Raw genomic sequence first — 13,409 nt, forward strand, 5'->3', positions numbered from 1 at the left:
TCTGGAAAGTCTGGATCCTCGAAACCTGGAGGCTGCTTCACATACACTTCTTCATGAATAGCTCCATTTAAGAACGCCGATTTCACATCCACTTGATAAACCTTAAAATTCTTGTAGGCTGCATAGGTAAGAAAGATACGTATAGCCTCCAGTCGTGCCACCGGAGCATATACTTCAGTGTAATCTATGCCTTCTTGTTGATTGTATCCAAGTACGACCAATCGTGCTTTGTTTCTCACGATTACCCCGCGGTCGTCCTTTTTACACTTAAAGACCCATTTAGTTGGAATCGCCTTCTTTATGCGATCGGGTTTGTCTATTAAGTCCCATACACCCAGTCTTATAAACTGTTGCAGCTCCTCCTGCATAGCTTCAACCCATGACGGTTCCTTGAGTGCCATTGCGACACTAGTCGATTCTATTTGTGATAGGAAGCAGGTGTATTGTGCGATACTAAGGATACCCGAAGAGTGCAAATCCGCATAAGCACAAACTATCGAATCCTCGGTAGGAGATACATTACAATCAACCTGATCATCACATACATTAGCCAATTGGTGCCTTGTACGAACCCCGTCGTTCACATCACCAATTATCTGATCCTGTGGATGCTGTAAATGAATCCTTAAAGAAGGATTTATAGGAACAGATACATTATCACCCAAATTGGTGATATTCTCCTCCGCTGTGTCTAAAGAGATAGTTGTTGAATCATCACTGATTAGAATTGGCTCGGTAGTCTCTTGAGTTTCATCTACCATTACAGATGATGAATCCACATAGTCAGCATCATCGGAAGATTCAAAAACAACATTTGTCGTTTCTGATACATTAGGAATGTCATTTACATCAACCGAGACAACCCTTGGATAAGGAAGACATTGATCCTCCAAATATGATCTAATGAAATCATCAGGTACTTCATCGACCGTTGATGCAAACGAATTAAATAATCGATCGTAATCAAACATCCAAGCGGGCCCTGTACCAGTTGGTGGAGTAATATAACTTTGACAATCAACGTGATACCATTCTTCCACACAACCTGAAGAAATATTGAAAATCCGCTTCTTCGAAGAGTTGTATCCCAAGAAATAACCCTTAAAAGCTTTCTCATCGAACTTTCCAAAGTCTTTCTTCAAACCAGTACATGGACACCCAAATGGTTCTAAATACTTTAAGTTTGGCGTACGATTATTCAGAAGCTCGTAACTTGTCTTCTTGAGCTTCTTTACCGTTAGTACGCGATTCAGTGTATAACATGCCGTATTCACAGCTTCATTCTAGAATTGAACAGGTAGCTTTGAATCAGCAAGCATTGTACGTGCAGCTTCAATCAGCGTACGATTTTTTCTTTCAGACACACCGTTCTGTTGAGGAACATAAGGTGCACTGAATTCCCGATGAATTCCTTTCTGAATGCAAAAGAAATCCAATACATTATTCCTGAATTCAGTTCTATTTTCACTACGAATTTGTCTCACTTTCAGTTTATAAATTGATTCGATCTTTGTGATAAGATTCTGAATTAAGACAGGAGTCTAATCCTTCGATCCCATAAATAACACCCATGCGTAGTGTGAGAAATCATCCGTTACTACTAAACAGTAAAAATCTCCAGCAATACTAGCACGGTTCACCGGACCAAAGAGATCCATATGAAGTCGTTCCAGAGGAGTAACAATAGTGTTTAGTGACTTGCTTGGGTGTGATTTCTTCTTTTGTTTCCCCTTCTTGCACGCGACGCAGTGATCATTGAATTTGAAATTCTTGAGTGACACACCATCCACTAAATCATTTGATATTAGAAAGTTCATCTTTCGTAAGTGGATGTGTCCCATGCGTCTATGCCAAAGAATAGAATCTTTCTCAGTCGCTTTGTATACAAAGCAAGTAGCTGAGGGCGAAACTTGTACATCATAACTCATGTCAAGTACATAAATATCATTTGATCGAGGTGATCGCATGACAACCATGTCTTCTGGAATCGTGTATCCCGGTTGAAGGATGACACATTCCTTGTCGGTGAAAATAGTGGTAAATTTCTTATCACAAATCTGTGAGACGCTCAACAGATTATGATCCACCTTTTCACAATAATTAACCTTTTCAAACGTTACTTTTCCATTTAAAACTTCTCCCTCTTTCGTAATCATTCCTCCTTGGTTACCAGCGAACGCAACATAACCCCCTTGAATATCTTTGATGTTATTCAGAAGATCCAGGTTGCCGGTGATATGCCGAGAACATACACTATCCAATATCCATTTGTGATTAGACACGGACCGAGATGTACCCTGCACAAACAAGTAAAATTATTAGTTCAAAATGGCAGCCCAAGCCTCAGTCTTGGGCTCTCCCTTTGATACTTTAGGATAATCATTCAAATTAACACCAACATTCGGGACTTGAGAATAGGTGACGGTTTTCTTAGTTTTCTTCTTTAAGTATCCATCACGTATTCTTCCCGAATCAACATTTGAACAAATTGGTTGAACACGATCAATATATTTGGTTGCTTCATTATCCGAATCAATCCGAATAACTTTCTTCGGATTAATATTCGAATACATTATAACACACTCATCAACTCGATTTTCTTTTAAGTTTGATAATGAGTGAATCTTTCGAGTTGATGAGTCTTTGATATCGTCAATCTTTGCTTTGCACTTTTTGGAAACATGACCGGTTCACCACATTTGAAACATAATCGAGAGTCCAAAGTGTTTTGTGGCAAAGTACATGTAGTCTTTGATAACAAAGATTTATGAATATCATCTTTGGGTTTCTCAAATGTAACTTTCTTCGGTGTTTCGTCTTTTAAACCCTTTCTTTTCTTATAGAATTCAAGATTTGTTAAATTCGAAGAATTTTCGAAACCTGACGATTTTATGAACGTGATAGGTTTAAAAACATTAGTTTTTGGTTTTTCTTGAACATTAACAATTTTTGATTGATAAAATTTTTGTTTAAGTTCAGTCATTTGTGAAGTGTCATCCTGAAATACACTTTCAATCATTTCAGGTTTAAGAAGATTCAAAGGAACTTCTTTGTCAGAAAACACTTTTGATAAACCCTTTAATTTAAAAACTTTTCCATTTGATGATTTCAGTTGAGGATTAACGAATCGCATCAACTCCTCATCAGACACCGAAGGCTTGTCTGATTGAGATACATTAGATTTTTCCTTAGGAATTACTTTAGGATTTACCTTAGGAATGTTTGATGTGTTTGAAGAAACACCCGAAGTCTTTGAACCATACACAGCTTGTTCAAAATCTTCGGGTTCACATAGAATATGATTGTCAATTGGAATATCTTTGTTTTTGACAATCACATCTGGTTCAGACAACTCCTCGATTGAACCATCCAATTCGTTTTTGGTGAAAACCTTTTTACTTTCGATATGAATTGGTTCACGAGCAGGACCAGTTGTATCAACACTTTCAGATTTATCAGTAGACATATTTGAAAATTTTTCCACATCGGGAATGCTATTGTAATCATGTTTAAAAGGAGGTGGAATTTCGACGTAACCCAAACCTTCTTTTCCATTTTTCTTATGTGAATGATTAACCTCAATTATTTCATTCAAAAGAAATGAAGAATCTCTGAATTTTCTAAGCTTATTATTCAATTCCATTATTTCGTTTTCAAGATTGGAAATACAGGTTCAGAGTCGAAGAATCTCCTTCAAATGTTGATCAACTTCAATAATCTTACAATGAACTTTAGCTTTAAAATCATGATTGCTTTCAGACAGTTTTTGAATTTTCAGAGTTGATTGATCTAGCAATTTTGTCTTCTGTTTATAGCATTCATTGATCATAAAGTGATCTTTTGTGAGTGTATTGTTCTGAGTTAATGCTGTTTCAAGTTTGGCTTTTAACACAGCACATTCAGCACAATCATTCAATTTTGATGAATGTTCAGATACATTAGATTGAGATTTGTGACATACCTCATCAATCTTAGCCATACAAGCATAAGATTCAGCTTTCACAGAGATTGATTCAGTTTGAGACGACAGACTTTGATCAGTGTCAGTCTTAGAGTCATACGAATCACTTCCCTCCGATACATTATCACTACTGGCATCTTCAAATTCTCCACTGGTTCAAAAATAGCCACGTTTGCTTGATTTCCCAACAAACGTTGAGACCAATCAACTACTTCATTGACCACTAAAGCTTTAGTAGCAGAAGATTTGTCTTGATCACCAGATACAGTAGATTTACTCTTATCCCCACCAGATGAATTCTTTCCTGAAGAACGTTCAGAATTGCGTGAGCCAGAATAATCTTTCTTTGGCTTGTCACATTCCTTGGCAAAATCGCCAAATTCCCCCCAATTATAACATTTTACCTTCAGCTTATCAAACCTGACCCTTTTGTTCGACATAGGAAGATCTTTTCCCGTTCGTTGCATAAACCTTTTGACTTTACGAACAATCATAGCCATGTTCCATTTTAAATCCATTAGCTCAAGATCGTCCGGGTCGATTTGATCATAATCTTCATCTGTGAGGTCGCTCGTAGCGATCTTGCTTCCAACTAGCTGTTCATAAGAAGTCATGAACGCACACACAAAGCGAACTGTTCTTTAGCTTCTTGCAGATTTACCTTAGGCAAGCTTGATGCATGAGCATTTGAGTCTGTAGTCGCACCACTAGCCATAAAACATACATTAGGTGAACTGTTTACATTAGAATCCTCTTGGGATTGAGCAAAGAACGCATTGATTGGCACTGAACTTGAAGCATTATTTGTTGGCAATGCACCGCCATAAAGTAAAGGGTTTTGGGTTGAAGACTGATGGTTTTGATTCTCCTTCAACGTATTTTGACATTTGATATCAAATTCCCTTTCTTCAATCTTGTTTATGAATTGTACAGCTGTAAGTTCAGAGTTCTGAAAGAAACCGTTCTCTTTTAACACGAACAAGAAAGTCGAATAAGAAGAAGGTAGAGCATTCTTCAGAGTATCGATCTTATCTTATTCTGTTGGCTCAAGATCGACACTAGACATCTCAATAATCAGATGGCTAAAACAGTTAATCATCTCTTCCACCATTTCATTTTTCATCAAAATAAAATTTCGAAATTGAAATTTTACAATAGTCTTTTTGCTTTCAAGAGTGTTTCCCAAACTTCTTGTTTTCAACGTTGTGAACAACGAAGCACAGACTTTGATAGTACTGTATTGATGAAAAATGTGTTCTGGTAAAGCCATGGTAAGAGTTGAGTATGCTTTTGTTTCACTTTCAAAATCCTTAAGCTCTTGAGTCTCATATTCTTTAAATGGTTTCGGAGTTCATCCCGCATTGTTATTACCAATCAATGGTGCTGAATATACATCGTCGAGAAACTGGACACTACTAGGATTCACGGATCCCAAGTGAGCACGGAACCTCGGTTCCCAACGAGCAAAATCCGACAGCTTTAACAACTTGGGACATTTGTTATGACTTCCGATCTCATTGTCCATGGTTAGCATTTGTTGCCATAAGACGTTCTGAGACGCTAATGCATAGTAAGACGCATTCTGAGCAGCGATAATGAACCAACTGTTTAAACTTCAAGGATTAAAGTTGTCAAAGTTTCAAAGTTATTCGTTTGCTGTTCACACGAATGGACACAGTAACGAATCAGACAAAAAATTAATGAATTATGTTAACGAATGAGTTATTCGATAAAGATGAGTTACTTTAACGAATGACTGAGAATTACTTTGATATTCATTAGTCAATCTTCACGAATGAAAGATTTAACGAATTAATAACGAATGAGTCCTAGCGAGTAAGGTTTAACGAATGGATTTTAGCGAAGGAGGTACGAATGGGGTTTAACGAAAGAGGTTTGGCGAATAAGGTTTAACGAATGAGATTGAAATTTAATGAATGAACAGTTAGAGTTTAGCGAATATGCAATTTATCTTTTAACGAATCAGTCTTCAACCTAACGAATGAATCTTCATCTTAACGAATGAATCTTCAACAGTTCAAACTTTCAATTTCAAACTTAAACTCGTCAGAATCACACCGAAAACACCTAAAACTTAGATCAAACTAAGCCTAAACCAAAACCAAACCTCACTAACCTAGTCCGAATTCATTAACATCTATCAGACTCAAATCAAACTTCACTAAATTCAGTCTTTGTTTCTCAATTCATCAATTGAACTGAAAACTCAATCAATTCAACCTGACACGAATCAATCGAATACAATTACACTGATTACATTAACAATTGCATCGTAGATCAGATCCTTTGGCTCTGATACCACTTGAAAGAACCTATACATATCTAGATCTTGATAACAACGATACACATGTTGATTCTAATACGATTAGGCTTGCATACGTTATGTGTGTGTAGTGTGTATGTTGAGTGAACAATTCGGCAGAGTAACGAGGGAGAAATTGCAAAAATATCAGAAATCTGTTATAATAAAATAGATTACAGGGGTATATATAGGAAGATGACCTCATTCGTTAAGATAAACTTAACGAATGAGTCATTCGTTACACTTAATTAACGAATAAACAACCTATTCGTTATTACATTAAAGATAGCGAATGGCCAACATTCGTTATGTTCCATTCGTTAAACTGGGTTAACAAATGGGACGTACATTAGACGAATGTGACACATTCGTTACAGGGTAACGAATGTGCCTTACATTTAGGCATATTTACATAATAACCCCTATACATTAAACTATTACATTAATAACCATAATAAAGATCGAGACGTACAAAACATGTATCAACAGTATGCTCGAGGACATTCAACGAGCATACCTTGCATAGTGAGTCTGCTCGAGCAAGATTGTTACGTTGCTCGAGGACTCAACACTTGTATTATTTTGTATTTCATTATGTAATGTTTAGGAACTTCTAGAAGGAATGTCAGGGTCTATACATAGGGTCCTAGGTTTCCATTTTTAGGGCACGGATTTACACGCGAAATACATGAAACATTCTAAAAGAATATTCTATTTGTTTCCTCGTACAGCCGCCGCCACCGCCGTCACACACGAAACCCTAGACATTCCTTTCATTGTTTAATTAATGAATCAATTAATACTGTGAATCTTTTTCTTTGAATGAGCATTTATTGACCATCTAAAATTGTTTTGTGTTTGCTACTTTCACCCCTTCGTTCCCACTCGTTGGATATCCTGATTCCGCTGGGATATTCAACTAGCCTTTTGGGTAATCGAGTCGGTGTGTTCTTGTCAACCTTTTTGAAGGTATCACCCGAATCACGGTCCAGACAAACAACAGCGGATAGAGTTTCATCATCTCGTCTTCGGACTCCCAAGTAGCCTCGGAACCCCTACGGTGCCTCCACTACACCTTCACCTGCCTAACCACTTTATACCTCAAACGCCTTTCCTGACGGTCAAGAATAGCGATAGGTTCTTCAACGTAGTTCAGTTTACTATCAAGCTCAATGTCATCAAGAGGCACATGGGCCTCCTCATCTGCTAAACATTTCCTCAAATGGGACACGTGGAAAGTAGGATGAATCCCGACGAGCTCATCTGGCAATTCCAGCCTATACGCTACCTCACCAACACGAGACAATATACGAAATGGACCAATGAACCTCGGACTAAGCTTCCCCCTCTTACAAAAACGAATAATACCCTTCCAAGGAGAAACTTTCAACATAACCCGATCCCTAGCCTCAAACACAACAGGTGTTCGCCTTTTATTAGCATAAGACTTTTGACGATCCTGAGCGGCCTTCATAAAAGCCTTGATCTTATCGAGCTTCTCAGTCATAGCCTCGACCACCTCCAAACTACCTAACTGTTTCTGACCAATGGAACCCCAACACACCGGAGTCCTACACCTCCTACCATACAACATCTTGGTGTGCGTCGGATAACCCTATAACAATGACCCTCACAACTAAGCTTTAAATATAAAACGAAAATCCTAAATCACACACAACCGGCAAATGTACCGATCGCAAGTAGTATAGACCAAGGAAGTCTGAGTATCAAACGCGTGGACACGTAAGACGCTAATGATCACTAACCCTAGACAAAACCTACCTAAGAATAATATTTAATTGATTTTTGAATTCTTTTAACTTAACTGAACTAACTAAACTGACTGACAAAAGTTACCTAAAATAGAAAACTTAACGACAAACTAACTGTGTTGACTCTAGATGGAGAAAAACGTCTACCTAGGTCTGAATCAAATTGTAGGCCTAATAAGCTAATGGATTGAATGACTTCAAGACACCGGTCCCTAAAGATGACACGACTAAGGATCGCTTGGGCTCACTGGATTACCTCTCGGTCTCACTCAACAAGCCTAAACTACTCAAAATCGACTAAAACGACTAAACCGGGAAACAATTGCTAACGTGTTCTAATGTTGACTCACCTCTCGGTCTCACCAACACTCGACCCTAATGGCAATGAATACTACACAACCAAGGATAGAGGAACAATTCAACTTAAACCAAAATAGATCAACTAATCGCTCAAAACACCTAAACCTGACAAGAAACAAACTCGCTCTCGCGCAATTCTTATTCTAGCATGCAAAGGCAATGAGACAACCCTAACTTCTTATCACCTCTCAGTCTCTAAGAAGGTGCCTAACCGCTGTACTTTAACCTCAAATTCATGCAACAAAACCCTACGGTTGTACCTACCGCATACAAACCCTAAACACAAAGTCTAGAATCAAACAATGCACCGATCAATCAACACAAAACTAATTAACCGATACAAGGGGTTTAAGCAATGAATGACCAAAATTTCCACCCCTTAAACACAACCTATTTCATGTCTAAATCAAACTTTACAATAACAATTAGAGTCTATCAATCTAACAATCCATAAAACTCATCAAACATGAACAATTATCATCATTCCTAGGTAGAACTAACAAGATTAGCCTCTCATAATTTTTGGACAGCAGCAAATACTCATTAAAATCACCATAAAACTCATACCAATCATCTCAAAAATCATTCAACAATCAATACTAATCAATAACAAGTCAATCCTTAAAGCAATTGCAAAACTAGTTAACAATTCAACAAGAATAAGAAAGATTGATGAACAATAGTTTAAAGAAAGGATATGAGATGGTTTTCGGCTGCTCTTTGCTGCTGTAAAACTAATGGTAAACGATCACCAACACTTGTTCTTCCTTCTTCTTCCTTCCTTAGCCGCCACACTCCAAGACCTAGCCTCCAAAAACTTTTTTCCTCTCCTTTTGATTTTGCCGATCGCAATAGAGGCTGCCACCATAGGGTTTTATTTTTTTTTATATTATAATTGGTATAAAACCTGGGCTTGTCTAACATGTAATCGGGCCGGGCCTTGAGTTGTTTCTTGAAATCCTATGCGTAAAAGGCCCGTAAAATGCTCGAAAAGCTCGGTTTCTTCTTCCTTGTAACCTATAACCTACAATATGAATAAAATTATGTAAAACCTATATAAAAAAAGTAAAAACACATAAAATATCGTATAATATGTAGATAAATGGTGCGGAAAATACGTGTGCTTTGCAACACATCACATCTCAAACGGTGGCATCCCAATCGTGGCGTGGTAACTGTTATTATAAGAAAACTCGACTGACGGTAAGTGACGATCCCAACTACCACAAAATCAATTACGCAAGCTCGCAACATATCCTCGAGAGTCTGAATCGTCCTCTCGGACTGACCGTCCGTCTGCGGGTGATAAGCGGTACTGATGAGAAGTTTGGTACCCATCTCCTCATGAAACTTCTTCCAAAACCTGGAGGTAAAACGCGTATCCCTATCCAAAACAATAGATACCGGCACCCCGTGCCTAGAAACGATCTCACGAATAAATACATCGGCAAGAATTGAGCGCTCTTGGTTAGTCTATTAATGATTACCCAAATGGTGTCATAACTACCTCTAGGAGTACGAGGCAGCTTAGTCACAAAATCCATCATAAGATGCTCCCACTTCCACTCAGGTATTTACAAAGGTTGAAGTTTCCCGAAAGGCTTCTGGTGCTCGGCCTTAACTTGCAGACACGTCAAATACTTAATCATGTACTGAGCCATCTCATACATCATCGCAGGCCATCAATAATTTTTCTTCAGGTCCTGGTACATCTTGGTCGAGCTCGGATGAATGGAATAGCACGGCTTGTGTGCCTCATCCAATATTTTACCCCTGAATCCCCCATACCTTGGTACCCATAAACGACCATCTTTTTACTTCACCCCATTGCTGACGTCTTCCAACAATTTTTCCTAACCCCAAATACGCCCTGACGTAATCCATTCCACCTGTAAAGCCTCATTCTAAACGTTGACTATCTGCTAAAAAATATCGGGTTTAAGAATAAGCTGGTAAGATTTCACACGAATAGGTTTCGGTCTCTCCTTCCGGCTCAACGCGTTGGCTACCACGTTAGCCTTACCGGGATGGTACATAATCTCCAAATCGTAATCCTTAATCAACTCCAGCTACCGACGCTGACGCATATTCAATTCCTTTTGCTCGAAGAAGTACTTTAATCTCTTAAGATCGGTATAGATAACACAAGGGACACCGTACAAATAATGCCTCCACAACTTAAGCGCAAACACAACCGTCGCCAGCTCCAAATCATGGGTAGGATAATTCGTCTCATGAGGCTTTAACTGCCGTGAGGCATAAGCGATGACTCGGCCTCGCTGCATCAGAACACACCCAAGCCCCTGGTAAGAGGCATCAGAATAAACAACCAGATCGTCGGTGCCATCGGGTAACGCGAAAATTGGAGCATGCGTCAACCTGTTCTTTAATTCGAGAAAAGCCTCCTCCTGCTCAGTACCCCAAACAAACCTCTTCTTGGTCAACTTGGTCAACGATGAAGCAATTTTCGAAAAGTCGGGAATGAAGCAGCGGTAATACCCCGCCAAGCCCAGAAAGCTACGGATTTCAGACAGAGACTTAGGAGATTCCCATTCGTTTATGGCTTCCACCTTTGCAGGGTCAACCAAAATACCACTCGGGTTAATAACATGACCCAAGAACTGAACCTCGCGTAACCAAAAAGAACACTTAGAAAATTTCGCATACAACTTGTTCTTTCACAGAGCTTCCAAAACTTCCGTGAGATGACCGGCGTGATCGGATTCACTTTTGGAATACACAAGAATATCGTCGATGAACACAATAACTAAACGATCGAGCATCGGCCTACACACCCAGGTCAAAAGATCCATGAACGCAGCCGGTGCGTTAGTCAAACCGAAAGACATCACGAGGAATTCATAATGCCCATAAGGAGTGCGGAAGGCAGTCTTAGGATATCTTCCTCACGAATTTTCAACTAATGATACCCGGACCTAAGGTCGATCTTCGAGAACCAACTAGCTCCTTGGAGCTGATCAAATAAGTCGTCGATCCTTGGGAGAGGGTACCGATTTTATCAGTGAGTTTATTCAATCCACGGTAGTCAATGCACATCCTCATGCTACCGTCCTTCTTCCTAACAAACAGGACCGGGACACCCCAAGGTGAGATGCTCGGTCGAATGAAGCCCTTGTCGAGCAAGTCTTCCAATTGAACCATAAGTTCTTTGATTTCATTCGGTGCTAGACGGTAAGGGTCTCGAGCAACGGGTTTTCCGCACGGTACAAGGTCTATCTGGATTTCGACCTCGAGATCCGGCGGCACATCTGACAAATCATCTGGAAATACATCCGGGAAATCCTAAACAATAGGAACATCACTGACGGTAGCCACCGCGGTTTTTTACGTTTATAGCATACGCCAGATACGCCCCGCACCCCTGCTGCATCAGTTTCCCTGCCTAAGCATAGATATGATATGTGGCGTCGCACCATTCTGATCATCGAAGACCGTAATTTGGTTCCCATCCGAGGCCCTTAGACATACAAGTTTTTTACCACAAACGATCTAAGCATCAACACTTGCGACCCAATCCATTCCAAGCACCACATCGAAACAGCCAAGCGGCATCAAATACAATCGCACCGGAAATCTATATCCAGACAACTCGATGGAACAACCCTGAATAGCCCTAGAAACAGAAACGGACTTTCCTACGGCGACCTCAACCTCAAACACATCGACTACGCGCTCGGGTGATTTATTCAACGAGGAACAGAAAGCGGGAGGCACAAAACTTCTACTGGCACCCGAATCAAATAAGACCGACGCCTATAATTCATCAAGTAAAAAAGTTCCTGGGATAATATTATACTACTGCTTAGCTACATGATCATCACATACGATTCCTAAGTAATGAGAAATTATAATGGTGGAATAAAAGATGAATAAGGAAAAAGTACCTGAAACAACGTCCGCATCATCCTTTGCCTCTCTCTTAGAGATGTTGAAGATCCTCGCCCTAACCTTCGGCTTCTCTTCCACTTTCCCCCTCGAGGAAGTCCCCTTACCGGAACCCCCCCCCCACCTCCCCGCCTTGCTGGTAGGACAGTTCGATGCCAAGTGGCCGGCACCCTTACAGCGGAAACAAGTCAACGTCGAACACTCGAAATGGGGGTGTCTAACCTTATCACATAAAAATCAGGAAACAGACCCAACCTTACATTCCCCCTTGTGCGGTTTCCCGCACTTCTTGCAATTACCAAACGCCGCATCCCTCTTAAAATCCGAAGTCTCAGTCTTTACCCTCTTCTCAGCCGAATTAAAATTGCTTCCCCCGGGCGGCTTACCGTACGAATTTGATTTCCATGACTTTCTAGCCTCGGTCGGCGGTAACTTCTCCCTCTGATCATACAATGTACCTGCTAGGGTAACCACCGAATGAATCGAGTTCATGTCGGTGGTCACCACACCCCTACGAATATCTGCCGAAAGCCCCTTCACATACTTTTTCATCCTCTTGGCTTTGGGAGTAACCAAATCGGGACATAAACGAGCCATCTTATTAAACTTTGTGGCATACTCCCGATGCGTCATACTGCACGCCTCCAAGGTCAAGAAATCTTGTTCAATCTTATCCAATTCGTGCGGAGGACAAAACTGATCAAGAACCAACTTCTTCAACTCATCCCAAGTCATCCTCCTAATGGAACGATCACCCAAAGCCTGCGCCAGATTATCCCACCAACACAGCGCCTCGGAACGAAATGAGACAGTGGCCTAAGTTACCATGTCCTCCCCCTTACATTTACTAACTCTCAGAACGGCCTCCATCTCTCTCACCCACTGATGTGCTACCAACGCATCGAAAGAAGGAGGGTCACATTTCTTAAAGTGCCCATACGAACAACCCGGGTAGATACACTAATAGTCCGTACATGGTCTTCATCCCCACTCGGCATATACACCTCCTCCTCCTCATCGACCTGCGTCTCCTTACCCTTCCTTTCCTTACCCGAACTCTTACCAACCAAAGACTCCTCCATGGCTC

Source organism: Bidens hawaiensis, unplaced genomic scaffold, assembly GCF_021521415.1.
Source record: "Bidens hawaiensis isolate Kalapana, Puna unplaced genomic scaffold, B.hawaiensis_p1.1 tig00001597_1, whole genome shotgun sequence".
Taxonomy (NCBI): Eukaryota; Viridiplantae; Streptophyta; class Magnoliopsida; order Asterales; family Asteraceae; genus Bidens; species Bidens hawaiensis.